Here is a 23723-nt window from a genome sequence, read left to right on the forward strand (position 1 = left end):
ATTTCTGTGGTTCATCCATTTATGCTACTACATGGATTATTAATTCACTCCTTTCTATTACTAAGTAGCATTGCATTGTATGAATATATCACAATTTATTTATCCCCTCACCTTCGACTGTTTCCAGCTTTGCACTATTAGGAATAAAAGCAGTGAGTTTTTGTGTGGATACTAGTTTTCATTTCTCTTAAGTAGATATCTATGACTGTAATGGTGTTGGTTTAACTTTATAAAAGGATGACAAACTATTTTGCAAAGTGATTGCACTATTTTACATTCCTTCCAGCAAAACAGGAGTGTTCAGTTGCTCCATCTTTACCAATTATTACTGATTTCTTGTTTCTTGTTCTATCAGTTATTGAGTGAGGAAAGTTGAAATATCTACTTACAACTATAGATTTGTAGATTTGTCCTTTACTCCTTTCAGTTCTATCATTTCTTGTTTTCTGTATTTTGAAATATTTAGGAATATTATGCCTTCTTTATGAATTGATTCCTTTACCATGAAATGCCCCCTCTTTGTTCCTGTTCTGAATTCTACTTTGTGTAATACTAATTAATGTAACCACTCAAGCTTTTTCTTTATCAGAACATTCATGGTATATCTCTTTATGCCCTTTTGCTTTTTAACTTCTCTGGGAATTTTCATTTAAAGTGGGTGTCCTTTCAATAGCATACAGTTGCATCTTGCCTTTTTATCTAATCTGAGAATCTCTGATTTTTAAGTTGGAGTAGACCATTTCTTTCTTCATAAAGAAACTTTATTGAGGTACAATGGATGTAGAATGAACTGTACATATTTAAAGAGTACAATTCAATGAATTTTGACACGTATATACCTGTAAAGCTATCTCCACAATCAAGAAAATGGCTATTTCCATCATCCCCAAATGCACCCACCCTATGCTCCTTTGTAATCCATCCCTCCCACCACTCCTATTCCCACCAATCTACTTTCTGCCCCTACAGATTAGTCTGCAATTTCCTAAATTGTGCATAAACAGAAGCACAATGCAATAATACATTAGTATATATCTCTTTCCTTTGTTTTTACACACTCCATATTCAAACATATACACCCCTTTCCCCCTTCCCATCTCTTGACAACCTCTATTCTACTTTCTCTCTCTGCAAATTTACTATTTCTAAATGTCTCCTATAAGTGCCACCATACAATGTTTGTCCCTACGTGTCTTGTTTGTTTCACTGGGCATAGAGTTTTCAAGGTTCTCCCATGTTGCAGCGTGTCTCAGAACTTCATTATCTCCCATGCCCAAATAGTGTCCCATCGTGTGCATGTATCACATTTTGTCTAGCCATTCATCTCTTGATGAACACGTGGTCTGTTTCCACCTTTCAGCTTTTGTAAATAATGCTGCTATGGATGTTGATGTGTGAGCGTGTATTTGAGACCCTATTTTCACTTTCTTTAGGTGGTGTATACCTAGGGATGGGATTGCTGGATTATTTGGTAATTCAATATTTAATGTTTTGAGGAATCATCTTATTGCTCTCTACAGTGTTTGCACCATTTTACATTCCCAATGAACTCTTTTGTTTTTCACTCAGGATAATGATTTTGTAATTCATTCATATTCGTTTTTTTTTTATCAGTAATATGTTCCTTGTCATTGCTATGTAGCATTCATCACATGGATATTACAAAGAAAGCTGCTATCAACATTCTTATACAAAAAAAAAAAAAAAAGACCTACCTTGAATGGGTGGGGTCACATCTCCATTGAAACAACCTGATCAAAAGGCCCCACCTAAAAAATAGATCTGTCCCCTCAAGATTAGATTAAAAGAATATACCTTTTCTGGAGTACATAACAAATTCAAACTACCACAGTTACTATCTCTTTCACTCTCATTACTGATACCCATATTGACCCAGAATACAATGCCATGAAGTTCTCCATAATTCTCTCATCCTTCACAAGCAAGTCACTGATTGACCCATCCTCTTTTCCTGGCAGAATCACCTGGTAAATTTCAGTGTGTTTATTTATTTTGTTTTGCTATGTTTTTAAATCATACTCCCAGGCCCTACTCCAGATTTACTGAATCAGAATTTCCAGTGTTGGACCCTAGAATCTATACTTTTAATCAGCTTTCCAAGTGATTCTAGCATAGCAACAACAGCCTGACACCAAATTTTGTAAGCAGTTGTGAGCAGTGATATTTATACTTTATTTTTACATTTGCGCCACTTTGAAACTATTATGTACCCCAGAAAATCCATGTTTTAATCCTGATCCAATCCCATGGGTGCTGCTGTTTCTTTTAACCCTGACTCACCATTGCAGGGAGGAAACTTTTGTTTAGATGTGATGTGCCCAATTGCAGGTGTGGCCTTTTGACCAAATGGAGATGTGCCTCCACCCATTCATCCTGGGTCTTGATTAGTTTACTATAGTCCCTTAAAAGGGGAAACATTTTTAAGAAACCTAAGATGCAGATACTTGGAAATTCAGAGCTGGCAGAGACATGGATGTTTGGAGATGCTTGGAGTGCTGACAGATGCCTATGCACAGGTAGAGCCCAGCAGACATCACCATGTGCCTTCCCATGAGATGATAAGCAAACCAGAACCTAGGTGTGTCCTGGAGGAGCTAAGTGAAGGCCCACAGACTCTTAGAGAGGAAACCACTGGCATTAAAAGCTGGAAGCAATGAACTTTGAACAAGGACCAGCAGACACCAGTCATGTGCCTTTCTAGCTGACAGTGTGGTTTGAGACAGTATCAGCTTTTTTTTGTTTGTTTGTTTGTCTGTTTGTTTGTCTTTTTTTACTATTATTATTATTATTATTTTTCTCTATATTAACATTCTATATCTTTTCTGCTGTTTTGCTAGTTCTTTTCCTAAATCGATGCAAATGTACTAAGAAATGATGATCATGCATCTATGTGATGATGTTAAGAATTACTAGTATCAGCTTTTCTTGAGTGAAGGTAACCTCTTGTTGGTGTCTTAATTTGGACACTTTCACAGCCTTAGAACTGTAAATTGGCAACTTGATAAATTCCCCTTTTAAAAGTCATTCCATTTCTTGTATATTGCATTCCAGCAGCTGAACAAACGAACATAACATTGCAGCCTCCTCTCACCTCAGCTCCCTCCCACCATAATACACACACATAATACCACTACCTACAAACACCTGCTTTCCCCCCAAACACAAACTTAACCCTAAAACCCAATGTACAAAAAATATAAAACAAAGTCAGTCTACTGGAGATGGCACAGAGAATTCCCGCCACTAAACTCTCCTCTCTCCAGCAGTCCCCTAGGCCCATCCATGAAATCCAGGGTTCTGTTGAGGACAAGCCTATGAAAATCAAGTTTCTACAGCATTGGAATGAGCAGCTTCATTATGTCCATATTGTGTGTTACCTATACAAAGCAGCAACCTGCTTTTAAAATGATATATTTTGGGGTTTGTTTCAGTTAATATGTGCAGTTTGGCCTTGATTTCCAACTTTGTACCAAATTACCTTTCTTTGGTCTTTACTTGGTCACCTGAAGGTATAGGAAGTCTTTCATCAATCTAAATAATGGCAAGTTCAGCTCCTTTTTTATTTATGTTCCAAAGGAGAAGTCTTGGGCGGGCCAAAGTTGGCTCAGCAGGCAAGAATGTTTGCCTGCCATGCCAGAGGACCCAGGTTCGATCCCTGGTGCCTGCCCATGTTAAAAAAAAAAAAAAAGGAGAAGTCTGAAAACCATTGTTGTAGCGGAAATTCCTGTGTATGGTGAGAGCAGAGCTAGATAATCCTAAAGATTCCTTACATATTGTCTTAATTTGCCAGCCTGCTATGACAAATACCACAAAGTGGATTACAAACAATGGGAATGTAATGGCTCATGGTTTCAAGAAGTCCAAAATTAAGGTATCAGTAAGGCTTGCTTTCTCCTAGGACTGGCTTCCACCTATTAGGGTTCCTTGGCTTGTTTTTCTGCATCTCATCACACTGTTTTGTCTTCACCTTTCTAAGTGGTGTGACTTCTTGGTTCTCTTTATAAGGCCCCCAGTAATCCAGATTAAGACCCATCTCATTCAGGTCAGCCACACCTTAACTAAAAACACCGTCTTGAAGAGATCCTATCTACAATAGGTCCATACCTACAGGAATGTGGATTAATATTAGCAACATGTTTAAACTGGGGTACATCATTCAATCTACAACAAATACCAGCTCTAAAATTCTAAAAATGTCATACTGCGATGATCATAAGAACAATTGTAGGTAATCTCATTGCCAAAATAAAAACATGAGTTGGCAGGTATGGGGGGGGGTTAATATTTAATAGGTGCAGAGTTTCTGTTCGGGGTGATGGAAAAGTTTTGGTAATGAATAGCAGTAATAGTAGCACAACATTGCAAATGTAACTAATGCCACTGAACTGTATGTTTGGAAGTGGTTTAATGGGACATTTTATGTTGTATATATGTTACCCAATAAAAATGAATGAATAATAAAAGTATGACTGATATTTGAAACATTTTATTTCCACACTACACACATACACCACACAATATAATTTGGGATGAAATGACCTATCAATAAAATTGTCTTTCTAATCATTAAATTTCGGTACATTTGCCCTGCTTTTCACACATTAAAAAGTTTGCTTTTTAGAAATTCAGCTAAACATCACTCATGGAGCGTTATATTATTTCATGAAGTATAAGGAGTCAGGCAGCATATCTGTATGCACTCATGCAAGTCTCATTAATTTGGTCTACTGGATTAAAATTGTTTTTAAATGGGAAAAATATAAGAAGGCATAGGATGAAGTCAGAGGGAAGTGAAAAGATCCCCCTACCAAGTGGTCAAGAGCAGGAACCTAGGAAAATCTGGCTTTCTGTAAGACATTTTAGTGTATGACTGTACCAGAGAAACATCAGAAAATAAAGCATCTTCGGTAAATGCACAGAACGCATTTAATCCTCTTCTTGAATTGAAAGGTCAGAGGAAATCGACAAATCACATCCATTAGCATGGATACAATACGAAAGAGTCAGGAACTACATTTGGAGGTTCTGAGAAAATAACTTGAGTGTTAGGAATTGAATAAAAATATCATTAGATATTTTTGAACCACAATAAATTATCTAAACCATTAGCTTCCCATTTCCGGCAAAGATCGAATGTCAATGAGTTGATTACAAAGGTTCCTGCTTTATCAACAAAATGATGTCTTAAATAACAGACATTTGGGACTAACTTAGAAAATCAAAATTTTCCAGAAGAAAAAAATCCTTCTAGCGGTGATTCAAACAATTTACCACGCCCTTATATTTGTAAGGTATCATGGTAGGTGTTGCAGGGGAAATGATTAATAAACTTCAAATTCCTGATGCCAGGGAATTTAGCACCTAATTCAGGAAATGAGGCAAATATAAATATAACTATGTTTCAACGTGAATTTATTCAGATTCTTTTAAACACCATAAGAGAAGCATAGAGCAGTACTTCTCAAGCTTTTGTGTATATAACAAATCACATGGGGAGCTTATAAAAATACAGATTGGGATGCAGTAGGCCTGAGTGAAAGCTGAAAATGTGCATTTCTAATAAGCTACAGGTGATGTCAATAATGCCCTTTGAGTTGTAAGGCCTTAAAGTAAAATAGGGTGAAGACATTGCCTCAACTTATAAAAAAAAAAGGTAAGAAATTATAGTCATGATAAAGACAGAGAACATGGTATTTTCAGAGACTGCTTAAAAATAGTTGGGATTTTAAGGAAAAAGGAATAAAACATAAAGTGACCAACAAAGAAACATGCTTCCTTTTTTTTTTTTTTTTTTTACTTGCAGTGGTTTTCAACTTAAGGTAAATCCTAATACTGATTACTAGGGCTATTAATTTAAAAGAGATATATTACCTGCAGACACAATTGACAGAATTCTATTAAAATACCATTTCTTATCATTTAGGTTTGTAGATAGTCAAGGTCAAGCAGCTTCACATAGCTATCGTATTTGAATAAGTGATTCACAGGATGAGCCCAAACAAGAATGCTCAAGAGAAATTAAAGCTTGTAGACCTGATTCTGGATTGTATCCCCATTCTACCACCCTTGGACAAAAAGGACCTGAATGTTGACAGTCATACTCTGGGGGGAAGGAGCAGTTAGCATGGAATGTGGATTTTTTTCCTCATGCGCAACATAGAACCTTTAACATCTGTACTAACTTTCTATCACTGTTTAATAAATTGCTATTAAATTAATGGTTTACAAGAACACACGTCTATTATCTCAGAGTTTACATTGGTGAGATGTCCAAGCAAGGCATAGGTGGGTCCTCAACTTAGTTTCAGAAGGCTGAAGTCAAGGTTTCAGTTCAGCTGCATTCTCAACAGAGCTCAGGGTCCTCATCTATGTTCATTCAGGTTGTCAGAGTTCCTTACAGTTCTGAGATCATTGCTTACTTGGCCAGCTCTCAGGAACTAAAGGTCGCTCTGAGTACCTAGCCACATGGCTCTCTCACAATATAGCAGCTTTCTGTTTCAAAGCCAGCAGGAAAATTTCTTCTACAGTCTACTGAGTCGCATATAATGCAATGCAATCATGAGAGTGACATCTCGTCACCTTTCTCATATCCTACTGATAAAAAGCAAGTTAACTGGTGTTACCCAAACACAGAGGGGGATTACAAAAAGGGGAGAACACCAGGAGGCAAGGATCACTGAGGGACACCTTAGAGTCTGTCTGCCAGTCAGTATGCTGAGGAGCCATGCAACCACTGGGAGGAAGGGAAGAGGGCAAAAGGAAAGAGGTAGCTCTTAGAACTCTTGCCACCCTTTCTGTTATCTTTTAATTTCAACACTGGCTACTAATGAATGTGAATAAAGTATATAGTGTAGTGTGAGTTTTACACAATCTTCTCAACTATTTCCTGCATACCCAAAGAAGTATGCATCAATGTGAAAGAAAGACACAAGAAAATATTGCAGGAATGTCAACTAATTTGGTAAAATTAGTAATTTAAACTTTTTAAATATCAAAAACAAAAATGGTTATAGAATGGACGTGCAAAATGTAGTAGAATACAAACTTTCCACTAACATTTTAGATAAAACTTGAGGTTGTAAAGAAATTTCTAATTTGAGAGTACAGTGTACCTTTTCTCTCTTCAGTTAGGGGAACTTTGATGGAAATCTTGAGACAGTGCTATTTCAGGTCTACTCCGTACTTCAAATCTCATTATTTATTAATGGAGGGTGGGGGGACTCCCAGGTGATGAAATAACATTTAAGCACACAATTTCAAATGTAACATACATAAGCATATCCACGGTAGCCTCAATGGAAGGCAAATTATTCAAACCAGACTAAAATGCTATAAAGGCAACTAATTTTATATGTAATACATATTTTGATGCCCAGGATATTATACTTTGCAATTATCCAATCCAACTACTCATGTTTGGTGTGGTAATCAGGTTTTTGGTTTATTTGTATTAAGTTCTACTTTATATTTTGATTTTTTTTTTAAGAGCCAAATGTTTATGGCAGAAATTGCTAATTGCTTTCCAGTATCTATTCTCCCATTTTAACAGTTTTACCTGGTCACCCTGTGCATTTTTTTATGCCTCATCGAAGCAAGACGTGGTCATGTAACTAAGTTCTGGTCAACGTGAATAGTAGAGTTCTTAAATAGTTGGGACGGGCCTTCCCTTTTTCTTCCCTTCTCACTGGCTGGAATACAGAAATGGCAGTAGTGTATGACTTTAGATCATGTGGCCAAGGGTAACACAAAGGATGATGTAGCAACAAAAGTCCTGGGTCCCCCACCACAATGAACATATCAACTCCAGACTGCTCATCTGTAATGTGGGGTAGAAGTAAATTCCTATTTTACGCCCTTGGAATTATGTCCTAGTTAACACAGAATTTGATAGCTGGAAATGGTTGCTGCCCAGACAGAACCACTGTCTTAGAGGTTGAGCAGTTAACAATGAAGAAACAGAGAGAGCACGATGAAAAGCTGCTGACTCTTGTTATGCCACTATAAAACACTTAGTGAAACTGACCTTGAAAGTACTAATCAAGGCTCTAGCTCAAAGGGAAGTCATTGGAAAAAGTCAGAATGTTGGTAAGTATATACTGCTTCTTGCTCCTTCAGCCAAGTCCTTCAAGAGAGAAAAACTCAGCTTAAATCAAACAGCCAGCAAATAGATGTGGAAAGGAATTCAGCTCTATTGAACAAAGCTCACACCACCTGCAGCATGAAATCTAAATTGACTGAGTTTGGTAACGTGGGACTTCATAGGACTGAAAAGTCAAATTTTTTTGTCATCCAAATAAAACAGTTAAAACAGGAAGTTCAGAAGACACAGCCTATGCAGCCTCTGCCTACAAGCCTGGCACCCCAAGAGTTCTCAGACAGACAATGAAATTATCTCAGATGGCCTCAAGGTCAGTGTCACTGATTAAGAAACTGGGGATTTGCAGAGGACAAAGGACAACAATCAAAAGACCACATTTTTAGCCGGGGGCTGGGAGGGAGGACAAGAAAACAAAATAAACAATGTCTACATTAACATTTGGCTGAGTTTCTTGTTCTTGGAGCTAAATGGAATAAATAAAAGATCAATAATTTTTTGAGGGAATTTTATTACTTACACAAAATTTTGGACTATATAAGCCTAGGATTGTTTAAACCAAAGACAACCTTTGAGGCTTCCTTACCTGCTCCGGCAGGAAATCAATTTTGAAAGCTGTCCACCCTCAAGAAAAGGGCGAACTTTCCAATGCCCACTTTACATCTGGCCGTGGAGGATAATAAATAGACAATAAAGAACCTCCCAAAGGACAAAGCCGTGGAGAGCAAGGGATTTCCTCTCTGAAGGCAGGGGGGCATGCTTGCCAGAAAGGCTAACAAAGAACTTTTTCTACTGCCAAGATAAAAATCCTCATGATTCCTACAGGCAGGATTTAACCATTGTTATCAACTAGTGACTGGTGCATTTCTTACCTTCTCCTTTTCCAAACGGAGGTGTCTGATGTTACTTCTCCACCACCATCTATTGGATATGTTTCCCTGACTAGACTTTCCCACCATTTATAGTATATGTATGTGGGGGGTTGGCAGATGGCAGATGAATTTGCTTTTAAACTGGGAATGCCAACCATAAGAAGCTGTATCAGGATTTGGAGGAGAGAACTGGCATCACCCAGGAATAACAACTTTGTGATAAATGAGATTTGGGGTGAGGGTGGGTATTTCCAGGGGTGGGAAATAAGAGTATATGTAGAAATAGCCTGTTAGGTGTCACCAGAAACGCATTCTCCTCCTCCCACGGAAATGGGAAGTTTAGCTGGATGAATAACTTCCTAAATTTCCTAGTATCCTTTGCTGCTTGTGGTTGTGTGACAGAATTCTGACCAAAAAAATGTGAGAAAAATGATGCATGTTACTTCCAGGTCAGTACTCTTAAAGGAAGAGGCATGTAAACATAGGATTCTCCATCCATACAGATGAGATCAATATCCTAGGAACAACAAAGCAACAAGAGAGAAGCCCAGGTCACCAAAACTGTGCAGATTCCTTACTAGCCCTTGACTAGCATAATAATTTATATTTCATTTAAGCAACTGTTGTTTTGAATCTGCTACAGCAGCCAAGTCTATATTTCAATTTATACATGCTTATAAAACTATGACAAGAAATTCTTAAGTTTAATGTACACACATGTGTAAAGAAATCAAGAATGGCTTTAAAACCCTATTCTATTCCAACTAAACTGCTGCCTAATTTAGGCTGTGACTCACTATGATAATTCTGTGTTCTATAAAATCATTACAGGATAATAATAGGGGTTAAAATAAGGTGGTACGTATAGTTTTTTTCTCTATTATCATTTTATTTCTTTTTCTGTTGTCTTTTTATTTCTTTTTCTAAATCGATGCAAATGTACTAAGAAATGATGAATATGCAACTATGTGATGATATTAAGAATTACTGATTGTATATGTAGAATGGAATGATATCTAAATGTATTGTTTGTTAATTTTTTTAATTAATAAAAAAATTTTTTTTTAAATAAGGTGGTATATTACCAGTTAAAAAAATTAGGAAAACTCTAAACATACTGAAATGAAAGGCATTTTTCAATAGAAATTTGTAAGCAGTAAGAATGCTTTGCACTGTAGAACTTGGGAATTTTTAAACCAATTTTTAAAGGTGGAATTTCTTAATATGCAGACTGTATATTATTTATGTGCTTTTAAGTTGGTTAGAATTGAGACTTTTTCATCAGTTCACTTTCCTCAATTTTTAAAAACATAACTTCAAGGGGTGGCAAGGGTAATTCAGTGGTAGAATTCTCCCCTGCCATGTGAGAGATCTGGGTTCAATTCTTGGTCCATGCACTCAAAAAAAAAAAGACAAAACATAACTTTAAATGAAAATTATGTCTAATAATTCACTCTCTTCACTCAATATTTACTCAATTAAAAACTATGTACACTCATTCTGCCCTTTCACCATGGCCTACACCGCCAAGTCCTTCTACAACCTTAGTACTATCAGCCTGGAGGAGGAGAAGGTAGATCTCAGTGCATAGGTCTGTGCTGAGTGAGAATGCAGCCTCGCTCTGAGGCACAAACACCAGGACCTCACCCAGCTCAATGAGCTGCACTGACGCGTTCCCAGGCACCTGGTAGTTCTTGGCTTTCCTTGCAACCAATTTGGACATCAGGAGAACTGTCAGTATGAGGAGATACTCAACAGTCTCCAGTATGTCCACACTGGGAATGGCTTCCAGTCCACTGTTACCCTTGCCCAAAAGTGTGAGGTGAATAGTCACACCGAGCATCCTGTCTTCACCTACCTGCAGGATGAGCTCCCCTACCCTTACGATGACCCATTTTCCCTCAAGTTCATCCTTTGGAGCCCTGTGCACCGCTCAGATGCAGACTAGAACTTCAAAGAAGTTCCTTACAGGGCAGAGGGGGAGCCCTTTCCATGTTACAGACACAACTTCCCCACCAGCAACATGGAGCCTGACACCAAGTGCCTCCTCAAATTCTCCACATAGATGGGAGCTGTTCATCCCAACAGGGCTCCACTCCACCCAGCCCCTAAGTACCCTTCCTTCAGATTCTGTGTGCCCTCAGGAGACACTACCAGACCTGAGCTTTCTCTTGAGATCAGCACCCTTCATTGAAGAGCCTTGACTCTCCTGCCTGCCTGTTTTGTCTCCCTCTCTCAACCCTCTGGTTTGAGAATAAAACTTAGGGCTTTGAGACTTGGGTAGGCTCTGGGACTTCACAGAATGATGACACCTTCCTAAACCTCTATGGGTGGTGTCTGAGAACTTAGTGTGAAGGGCCTGGAGCCAACCTGCTAGATGAGTTCAATAAAGAGCAGATGTGGAAACAGAAAAACAAACAAACAAATTTCTGTACATATTGAGTCTCCTGATAGCCCAACAACAAAGAAAAAGAAATAGTTCACAAAATAATAACTAATATGTCTTCAATGTTTCACAATTCAAATAATGAATTTCATGTATCCCTAACATGCAGAAATTTCCTTTGTTTATTCAAGAGTTAAGAAAGCATAGTATCATCAATTACAAAGGAACAAGATGTGATATAAATTAATAAATAATATGTTTCATGGTACACTGGCTGGATGTCCTAATTGGCAGCTAAAATACAGGTTCCCCAGGGATCTATTTTCATTGATTCTGCTTGCCATTGCAACAAGCATGGGATCCCCATAAGCCAAATAACATCTGTAAGAACTTTGAACTATGAAAGAACTTTACAGGGGTAAGACACATTTACTATAATCAGGTGTCTTTTCCATTAGCTTCCAGATATGCCCAGTGGGACAAGTGGGAGAATGATTTCCTTCTGGTTGGGACAGTTAATTCCCAGCATATCCCTACCATTATTCTTCTTGGAACACAAAGCACTTTTTCTGAGGTATCTATTATTGTGAAGATGGAACCCTTTAAATTTTTAATTCACAGCAGTTTAAATAACTTGATTCAGCTCATATTGATGATTATACACTATAGAGATTTTAAGTGGTTTCCACCACGTGGCCTATCTCTCAGCCCCTGGATTTGTTGGGATGTCACACAATCTTGGATTCGACAGCTTAACACCTCCATTTTCTCCCCTATCTCACCCATTCCCACTCCCACCCACCTTACTTTCATTTGGTACATTTATCTCTCTCCTGCACACACTTCCAACCAAACTGTGTATCAGAGCTCTATCAAAGCATCTCTGGTTCATCGAATTATATCTCCTCTCCCAGACACACACTTCCTACATCTACCATCATGTTAGCACACGGCAGGTTCTTAGGACAGTGCAATCCACTTACCACACAACCATTACAGAATATGGGTATTCAGAGCATTCCTACATTTTCACATAAATTAATGACAAATATAATTTTAATGGAAAGGAGAAATTCTGGTTTAATCAGACAACAGCATTCAATTTAAGCTAACAAGAAAGAGGTATGAGACTAAAGTTTATGGTGGGGAAACAGCAACAAACTGGATTACTGGATATTAAACTTTCTTTTCTTAAAGGTAGTCTTTACAAGACTATGATTTAGTCAAAGAAAAACAGTAAAGACAAGGAAATCCCAAGATCTAAACCTTGTTCCTCCACAAAACTGTGGTAAAAATTGCATTTATCGTAGACTCACCTAAATCAAAAAGAGTACCAAAACAATGACCATGTATAAAGTCTGACAGTTTTAGTGTCTAATTCATGGAAGTTATTCAATAAATACTAGCCGACCAAGTACTCTAAAGAAGAAAGCATACATTCATATGGATTGAATGAGACAATTAATAGTATTAATGGAGATAATGATGATTTTTATCATTCAAATTCCTACCATATATGCTCAAGAATCATAAGAGGTGAATATAATTTTCATAATTTTACAGATGAGAAAAGTGAAACAGAGAGAAATTATGTGCCAGAGTCAGAATTTGAGCCAATGCATGTTTTATTCCAAAACCTATGAGTGTTTCCTCAGTCACACGTATTGCCCAGCCATTGATGGCCCTCACAGCAGGGATACAATATGATTGTTACATTTAGAGATTAGAGTCTAGGTGGGAGGAGTCAAAGCTAGAATCTCAGTGTAACACAGTCCATGCTGATCCCATCACTGAAACACAGCATGAATCGGAAGGACAAGTATCCTTTGCTATCTAAATCAATTCAGTTTCTGAGCTTGGATATACAGAGTTCCCATAGCAAGCTCTGATAACAAGCTCTGATAGCAAGGAATTCCAAACCCATTTGGTTCTTAAGTTTTGGAGAGTAAATAAGCAAAAGCTTGGATACTGAAGGAGTCATTGAAAATTTATCAAATATTTGTTCAGGTCCTGAGTCCAGAAAATGAGAGTTCAGTTGATAAAAGATATCATCTGAATATGTTTTATAGTGCATTTGCTATAGGTCTAGTACTAAACTCAGTGGGGGATACAGAGGAGATTTAAGACATGAATTTTGCTTCACAGGAATTTGCAATCTACTTGTAGAAACAAGTCTGTCACACCCAGATGCATGTAAACACACGTACTAAATCCATAGGAGTGTATGAAATGCTAAATAAAATGCAGTAACTTTTTAAAAGAGAGATTGGTAAAGATAGGAATAACCACAAAAGCTCAAGTCACAGGGTAAGATACAATGGCTCCTGAAAGAAGAATCAGCAGGACCTGGGGAAAAACAAGGGCACTTCCAACTCACAGTCGTGAGTAAGTAGTTGGGAATTAACAGAGCGTGTTTATGGAAGTGAAGAGAACAGTGACATAAATATGTCTGGAACTTCACACTGCCTCAGCCACCGTTCCCCCGGCACCAGTTCATACAACTGTTGGTCAGTCCTTTTCAACTTGCAGCGATGTGTAGAGTGCCTTTATTCCTGCATTAATGGAGGGGACCTTGGGTTGGTTCAACATTTCCTTGAAGGATCTCTCACTGGAAAATTGCATTTACAATCCACTGGTTACTCCTTGGTTTCTCTGTAGCAAACCCAGCATTTGCACACCTTTTGTCAGCCATTTATTTTTGCCAAAAGTGAAATAAATGGTACCAGAAAGGGGACTTCCGGAGAAGATGGCGGCTTAGTAAGACGCGCGGGTCTTAGTTCCTCCTCCAGAAAAGCAACTAAAGAAAGAGAAACAATACGAAACAGCTCCCAGAGTCACGACAGAGACCAAAAAGACAGCGTACCCCATTCTGGAACAGCTGAACGGGCAAGGAGAATCCACTGCGGTGAGATACCCGAGGGGCGCGCGTTTTCCCGGCCGGGGGCGGCTGGCGACTGGGGTCCCCTCCACGCACGTGGCTCCCCGGTCTGACTGGGAACGTTGGATAGCGGGGCCCTCCCGTCACGCTTGGCATCTCGGGCCAGCTGGGCAATTTGGACCGGCACTCCCCCAAGCTGCGGCGGCCAGCGACCCCCGCCTCCACGCGTGGTTTTCCGGGCCGACTGCCCCGCAGACAGACGACCGCCACGAGCGCCACCTACTGGGCAGGAAAAGAAAAACAGAGCCCAGAGATTCCACAGAAAAACCTTTCAACCAGCTGGGTCCCACACCCAGGGAAATCTGATCAAATGCCCAGACACCAGCAGAAAATAATGGATGACGCTCGGAAAACTGAAGATATGGCCCAGTCAAAGGAACAAGCCAATAGTTCAAATGAGATACAGGAGCTGAGACAACTAATGCTGAATATACGAACAGAAATGGAAAAACTCTTCAAAAACCAAATCAATAAATTGAGGGAGGACATGAAGAAGACATGGGCTGAACAAAAAGAAGAAATAGAAAATCTGAAAAAACAAATCACAGAACTTGTGGGAGTGAAGGACAAAGAAGAAAAAATGGAAAAAACAATGGATACCTACAATGGTAGATCTAAAGAGACAGAAGCTACAATTAGTGAACTAGAGGATGGAACATCTGAATTCCAAAAAGAAACAGAAACTATAGGGAAAAGAATGGAAAAACTTGAGCAGGGAATCAGGGAACTGAATGACAATATGAAGCGCACAAATATACGTGTTGTGGGTGTCCCAGAAGGAGAAGAGAAGGGAAAAGGAGGAGAAAAACTAATGGAAGAAATTATCACTGAAAATTTCCCAACTCTTATGAAAGACCTAAAATTACAGATCCAAGAAGTGCAGCGCACCCCAAAGAGAATAGACCCAAATAGGCGTTCTCCAAGACATTTACTAGTTAGAATGTCAGAGGTCAAAGAGAAAGAGAGGATCTTGAAAGCAGCAAGAGAAAAACAATCTGTCACATACAAGGGAAACCCAGTAAGACTATGTGTAGATTTCTCAGCAGAAACCATGGAAGCTAGAAGACAGTGGGATGATATATTTAAATTACTGAAAGAGAAAAACTGCCAACCAAGACTCCTATATCCAGCAAAATTGTCCTTCAAAAATGAAGGAGAAATTAAAACATTTATAGACAAAAAGTCACTGAGAGAATTTGTGACCAAGAGACCAGCTCTGCAAGAAATACTAAAGGGAGCACTAGAGTCAGATACGAAAAGACAGAAGAGAGAGGTATGGAGTAAAGTGTAGAAAGAAGGAAAATCAGATATGATATATATAATACAAAAGCCAAAATGGTAGAGGAAAATATTATCCAAACAGTAATAACACTAAAAGTTAATGGACTGAATTTCCCAATCAAAAGACATAGAATGGCAGAATGGATTATGACCCAGCAATACCACTGCTAGGTATCTACTCAAAGGACTTAAGGGCAAAGACACAGACGGACATTTGCACACCAGTGTTTACAGCAGCAATATCTACAATTGCAAAGAGATGGAAACAGCCAAAATGTCCATCAACAGACGAGTGGCTAAACAAACTGTGGCGTATACCTACGATGGAATATTATGCAGCTTTAAGACAGACTAAACTTATGAAGCATGTAATAACATGGATGGACCTAGAGAACATTATGCTGAGTGAGTCTAGCCCAAAACTAAAAGACAAATACTGTATGGTCCCACTGATGTGAACCGACATTCGAGAATCAGCTTGGAATATATCATTGGTAACAGAGACCAGCAGGAGTTAGAAACAGGGTAAGATAATGGGTAATTGGAGCTGAAGGGATACAGACTGTGCAACAGGACTAGATACAAAAACTCAAAAATGGACAGCACAATAATACCTAAGTGTAATGTAACTATGTTGGAACACTGAATGAAGCTGCACCTGAAATATAGTTTTTTGTTTGTTTGTGTGTTTGTATCTTTTGTTTTTATTTTTTTTTCTTTTTCCTTTTTATATATATATATATTTTATTAGTATTATTATTTTAATTCTCTTCTCTATATTAACATTCTATATCTTTTTCTGTTGTTTTGCTAGTTCTTTTCCTAAATCGATGCAAATGTACTAAATGATGATCATACATCTATGTGATGATACTAAGAATTACTGAGTGCATGTGTAGAATGGAATGATTTCTAAATGTTGTGTTAATTTCTTTTCTTTTTTTGATTAATAAAAAAATTAAAAAAAAAAAAAAAAAAAAAAAAAAAAAAAAAAAAAAAATGGTACCAGAAAGGCCAAAGTGAAGTGCATGACTCTTTCCAGAACATCCTCAGTTCAGGACAGGGAGGCAGTTCATGCTTTGGTTGGCTGACAGCATTTGCAGGAAGAGCTGAGGGAATTCAGCACAGCCTGCATTGGCACTCTTTGGTAAGAGCATAAAATAAAATTTAGATCTTGGAAAAATAGATACACTACAAGGGAACCCTATCAGATGTTCATTATATAAAGATCACTATATATTTTAAAGGAAAATGTTTCCAAAACAAATAGTTTTATAAAGAATCCATGGTATCATCTACAGATTCTCTCAGCTCCACCTACATCATCTCCTAACCTCTCAGCCTTGCCTGGAGGGAGGGCTGGACTCCCAGCACTGGGAGCTCTGGCGCCAAATCTGGCCTGACCAGACACACAGAGGCCCAGGCACCTCCCATCACTTCTAGAATCAGATGAAGAACTGTTTCGTAGTTTGTAAGATCTAGCTTCCCAGTAGATGCCAAGAGAGGCAGGGAAGCCAAACTCAGTAGGGCAGAGGGCAAATGTTTAACCAATGAAAGGCAAGAAACAGGAAGATATAGATAAATTAGTCTCTTTTCCTCCCTTCAGCAGACTGTTCTGAAATGAGTACTTCCATATGGCTTGTCCAGTGACATCCCTGGTGACTTAGCTATGTTTTCTCTTCAGTGACATATCACCTTGTATTTGCCATCCCATCTTTTCTGCCTTGCTTCCCTTTTTCTTCATCCTTTGCTACTTTGAGATAGTAACCAAGGTAAATTATTAGCTCCAAAATATTGCCTCTGGCTGTTGACTAGGAAGCCCAGGCTAAAACAGGCAATATTAAACTAACTGAGGGAACTGTACTAGTTTCCTAGGGCTGTCATAACAAAGTACCACAAACTGGATGATTTAAAACAACAGACATTTATTGCCTCTCAGTTTTGGAGACTGTAAGTCCAGAATCAAGGTGTCTCAGGGTCATGTTCCCTCAAAGAGTCTAGGGAAGAATCCTTCCTTACCTCTTTTAGCTTCTGATGGTTGCCAGGAATTCTTAGCAGTCCTTGGCTTGTGGCAGCCTGATTCCAATCTCTGCTTCCTTCTTTACCTGATGGTCTCCCTGCGTGTCTGACTGTGTCTCTGTTTTCTCTTCTTATCAGAACACCAATCACTGGCCCACAGTAATCCAATATATATATTTTTTACCTTAACTAATTACGTCTGCAAAAACCCTATTTCCAAATAAGGTCACATTCTGAGGTTCCAAGTGGACATGAATTTTGGGAGTACACCACGCAATCCATTACATCAATTTTTTTATGTTTTCCCCAAATAAATAACAGAGAAGGCAGAGAAGGAATGGAATTGATACAAGTTAAACACCTAAATGTGCTCATCACCATACTGGGTTTTCATGTTACTTAAAATAATCTCCTTTAATCCTCACTTTGAACCATCCAACTTTATCAATGCAGAACCAGGAAATATTTTTAAAGTCGCTGAGCTTTTAACATGTAACACACTGAGCTCAGTATAGCAAGTACAGGTAACATAACATTGGATTAAGTGTAGCAGTCCCCAGATCAGTTCAGGCATATTCTAAATTTGAGCATCCACAATTTAAACCAATCAGCAAGAAAGCCATTAGTCCTCTTGTCCTCCTCATTTAGAATGCTTGATTTCACCTCCTTTCATTCTCCTATTCAGATGCTAATCAATACTCAGGCGCTGTCAGGCAACCCCATTTTTTAAGTCAATTCTTCTGTACGTTTGGCAGAGTAAACACAATACAGATGTCATCTTCACCTCAAATGTCACAGTCTTTGTCTATTTACCTTTCTAAAGCAGCAATTCTATTGAATTTCAACTAATTCAAACTTTACTTTCTTTAACCAGATGTTTAAGGAAATTTCATGTCTTTCTATACCAGAATTTCCCCTTATTCCTTTTGGCAAACCTGTTTGCAAATAATTCTATTAAAATAAAACATTGGCTTGCATTTTTTTAATTCTGTTTTTTTCTGTAAACATCTAACAATAGAACAATATTGATATACCTAAACAGCACTGATATCCAAAATTAACAAAGTTCACAAAGATTCTACAAATTTACAGAAGTTAATAGCAAAAAATTATACACTATGCATTGTTTTAAAAGACCTCAAAGGTCATGGAAGTCCAACTCCCATCTATTACTTAAATCCCCTCTGCAATGTTGTCCTAAGACAACATTAAGTGGAAAACTCATATTCTGAAATTGGGAGATTTGGGTCTACCACTTGCTCATCAGATGATTTAGTAATATCTGTGTGGTGCTTTCATGTACTGTTTCCTTTGATTCTCACAATAACTGGATGACTAGATGGATGGAGAGACAGAGACAGAGACAGAGACAGCGACAGCGACAGCGACAGCGACAGCGACAGCGACAGCGACAGCGACAGCGATAGCGATAGCGATAGAGATAGAGATAGAGATAGCGATAGAGATAGACAGAGATGAGAGAGAGTTAACAGCCCCCAAAGCTTTATCTCCCTCTCAATGTCTTTCCTGAGTTCTAGGCCCACATATTACCCAGATGTCCCACATCACCTTGAAATTCAACAGGCCCTTGCTGCTCATATTGTCCTCCCCACACCTCTGCTCTTCTCACACCACTCCTGAGCTCCATTAATGAGAAATGCAGAGTCATCCTAAACTCCTTTCTTCTATCTCACATCTAATCCATCATCAAGATCTGCTCATTTTAGCTTTGCAACACCTCTCAAGCTACTTTGTCCATTTCATCTGCTTCTGCCTTGGTTCAGGTCAATACCACTTCTCACCTTCAATCCTCTTACTGTTCTCTCACTACTTCCTGTCTTCCCATCCCTCTTTCTCCTAGCATATTTATATTTACTTAAACTGTCTTCTACATGCCTGCCAGAGCAATCTTTTACAAACATCCATGTGAAAATACTATTACCCTATTTAAAACCTCTCAAAAGTTTCAGAGGTTGGCTGACATCTTTCCACCCTCAAACACTCCAATCTCTCTCCTTCTCCATTGATTGAGAAATGTTCTGTCTTTATCCTAAAATGCCTATTCTCACTCCATCTATCCTACTCTATTCCCTCCTCTTGATAGCACCATTTCATTTAGGAAGCCAGTCCTGAGCTCCTAAATGTTAAGTCCCTTTACTCTATGCTTCCATAGCATACCATACATAGTGTTTTAATTAGAGCTTTCTGCCCAGTTGTTTTTAATTAGAGTTTTCTGCCCAGTTGTTTTTTCTCTATGGATACCATGAGAAAGGGCCTTCATGTTTTATCCTCAGTGTAAAGCAATAGTAAAAATTCAATAAATATGGAATTAAACGAACGATTCAACAATTTATCTTACTAAACAAAATTTTATATTAAATCCTTAAGAGCTAATCCTTTCCTCAAATTATGAATTAAAAAGGTAAAGGATTTTACCTGATTTTGTACAGAAATACATGCATATAACTGCAATGAATTATCATGTCATAGAATGTGAGGGTAAAGAAGGCATAAAATATAATCCCCTCATTTTACAGAGAAGAAAATTCAAGCCAGGAACATCTAAGTGGCATAACCAAGGTCTCAAAGTTGGATATCTACCCCAGTTCAGGGATAGATTACTTCTGAGATAAGACTGCTCCTTTTTTGAGGGGTTGGGGGTGGTGGTGGTTGCAGATTGTGGCTCATTACATTTGGAACAACACTGAAGAGCTAATAGTGAAATATGAGTGAGGTGATGAGTTCATTTTCATTTCCAATTAATAACCACAATAAACAAAGGTTGATATGATGAAAATTAAAAATAAGCAATCTTAAAATAACCTTGAAAATTGTAAATTAGATTCTTAGAACGGTGATTCATATGTTGTTATATAGCTACAAACCAATATCTGATAGAAGTTAATAAGGGATTAGTTACCTAATGGTGCTGCAATAACCACAAACTTAGCGGCTTAAAAATACATGAATTTATCATCTTGTATGCCTGTACTTCAGAAGTACAAAATGTGACCCATTGGGCCGAAAGCAAGGTGTTGGTAGGGCTCCTCTCTGAAGGCTCTAGATAAGAATACATTTCCTTGCTTTTTTTAGCTTCTAGAGGCAACCTACATTTCTTGGCTCATGGCCCTCTTCTTCCATCTTCAAAGCCAGCAACTGCAGATCACATTCTTCTCAAATCATATCACTTGACCTCCTCTTCTGCATCCCTCTTCCCCATTTAAAGACCCTTGTGACTATATTGGGCCCACCCAAATAATCTTCCTATTTTTATCTGCTGCTTAGCAACCTTAATTCCATCTATCTGAATTTCCTTTTGTTGTATTATGTAAACATCATAGTCACAGGCTCTGGAGATTAGGATGTGGACATTTGGGGCATTATTCTGCCTACCACAAGGTAGGGGATTATATATATATTATCTCCACTTCAAGTAAGATAAAATGTCAGAAAGAAAAAATATAATGTTAAGGGATTTTAGACCTATAGAAGTAATCAATCAGGTTGGAAAATCTGGAGGAAAGGAACCAGAGGATATTATAAGGCATTGCCTCATATAGATAAATCAATCTATTTAAGGAAGTTATTTGCTTCTTGATAAGGGACAGAAAGACATGAGCAGCTGAATAGTTTAGAACATGCTGTCTGAAAAGCATTGACTCCACTATATTTTAATTCCTGAAATCACCTCAAGAGTAGGTTAACTTCAAAAAAAAACTTGAGAGGAGTTGTGAGAGAAGTTTTTTTATCCAAGCCCAGGGCATGGAGGGGGAAGGGTGCTGCCAAGGAGAGATGATCTAGGATTAGAGTCACCCTAATTGGAAACTAGAAATTATTGCCTATTTGGCCTTATTATACGTGTTGTTTCCCTTAAAGGAAAAAAATGTATTCTTTGGGAAGATATAAAAATGAATAATAAACATATGAAAGTACGCCCAGCATCCTCAGTGATTAAGGAATACAGATTAAAACCACAAAGAGATAAACCATAATATACCCACCATAATATAATCAAAAGACTAACAATTCCAAGTGTTAAAAGGAAATGGAGAAATTAGAACCTGCATATATTGCTAGTGGAAACTTAAAATGGTACAGTCACATGAGAAACTCTTTGGCAGTAATTACTTAAAAAGTTGAACATGCAGTTACCACTAAATGTCTACCCAAGAGAAATGAAAGCATATGTCCACAAAAAGATAAATATTCATTGCAACATTATCCATAATCATTAAAAATTAGAAACAACCCAAATATCCATTAATGGATAAACAAAGTAGGCAAAGCCATATAATAAATACTACTCTGCTATAAAAAAGAATGACCCACTGAAATATGCAATATGAATGAATCTCAGAATCATTACACTAAGTAAAAGACACCACACTCAAAAGACCAAACATTATAGGATTTTACTTATATAAAATATCAAGAAAAGGCAAAACTATAGAGACAGAAAGATCACACAGTAGTTGCCTATGTCTGGAAATGGGAGCAGGAACTGCATGAAAACAAGCACAAGGGAACGGGGGGAGGGGATAATATAAAAGCTGGGTTGTGGCAACTGTTGCACAACTGCATAAACTTACTAAAAATTACTGAACTATACATTTACATTGAGTAAATTGCATGGTCTGCAGATTATATTCTAATAAAGTTGCTAAAGTTTATCCTTTGGTTCTTTATAATTCACCATATAATGTTTGTGTTTAATAAGGATTTTTTTTTAATTTGAAGAAGGACCACTGAAGAAAAATCACATTAAATCTCCATTTTTAATTATAATGTCTACAGCAATGTTTCCCAAAATGTGCTCAAACGGATAGCAGAATGACACTGACAGCTTGGAATGATTGCACTCCTATCTCTACCTCCTATTCTTAACACTACACACACACACACACAGATCCACCTTACCAAGCTCCATTTCCCCATAATTCTTGTCATCTTCTCACATACTGTGTAATTATCTTATTACCTTATTGTCTTTTTCCCATCAGTGCCCCCACACTCAAATACACACATACCCAAACATGTCAGCGGCAAGAAAGCTCCAAAACAGCAGGTATTGATATACTATACCCAGAGGAGTTCTTAGCATGTATTTTAGGCTCTCAATAAACATTTGCTTATGGAGTAAAATTTAGGTTCCTGGGTTTCATTGCAGATCTACCAAATAAACTCCTGAAGTAGGACAATGGGATCTACATCTTCCCACCTCCCCAAATCATGGCACACTAACATTTAAGATTGACTGGCCCACAGGGAATCCACCCCTTCCAACATTGCCATATCTAACCAAGTTGTAACAAAAATAATCTAAAGGCAGACACCATCCACAACGATATACATAGCTGAGTGCTCAGCTTATAGACTTAACACAATGTTAGATGAAGTGAACAAACTGCTCAGTTTTTGAGCATGACATATAATACAAAGTTTTGCAACCACCCACACAAATTTAATAGGATATTCTTACTTTTAAATTTATTCCCAAGGGTCTCTATGCAACCACAGGTCAAATTAACTAAAAACGGTTTCTTTTAACTGGAATCGTAGCTGCAAACTCAGTAACTGACACACTACTCAAAATATGCACTCCAAAAAGATTTGAGGAACTTATACTCTTAATTTCAAAAGATACCACTGCAAAAAAAGTTATTTATTCTCAGTTGAAAGTAGTTATTTTTAGTATCAAATGATAGTTCACAAGGAAGTTCTTTTACAAACTCATGCATAAAGATATAAACAAGGAAAAACAGGCTCCTGATGGGGGACAATAGCATGTTTCCTTCTCTGGCAGCAAAAATACAAGTCTCTGCTCTACCTATCTACACAGGTTGTAATAAGGCTAAGATGAGATCATTTGGAAGTACTTAAAGAGACCCCCAAAATATATTAATATTTCATCATTATAATGTATCTTTCAGATATGCACCTCTTGTCTATCCTTTGAGACATCTTGTAGTTAGTGGCTCTTTCTCATCTTTGCTCTGAATCTTAAGGACTAAACAAACTGCTACACCTATGGATGCTCCATGAAGTGAAAACCATGAAAGAAACATTTTGATAGAGACGGAATTCCAAGATAAAATACTAAGAAGGTTTTTT

The 23723-nt window shown here is 37.9% G+C and overlaps 1 protein-coding gene and 1 pseudogene across 5 annotated transcripts in view; one reads left to right on the forward strand and one right to left on the reverse strand.

Annotated features, from left to right (window-relative positions):
• The window catches only part of KIF21A (kinesin family member 21A), a 159722-nt gene that overhangs the window by 77616 nt on the left and 58383 nt on the right, over positions 1 to 23723 (reverse strand). The window lies entirely within an intron of this gene.
• LOC143689960 (glutathione peroxidase 2 pseudogene) lies at positions 10502 to 11053 on the forward strand (annotated as a pseudogene).

This window comes from Tamandua tetradactyla, chromosome 7 (assembly GCF_023851605.1).
Source record: "Tamandua tetradactyla isolate mTamTet1 chromosome 7, mTamTet1.pri, whole genome shotgun sequence".
Classification (NCBI taxonomy): domain Eukaryota; kingdom Metazoa; phylum Chordata; class Mammalia; order Pilosa; family Myrmecophagidae; genus Tamandua; species Tamandua tetradactyla.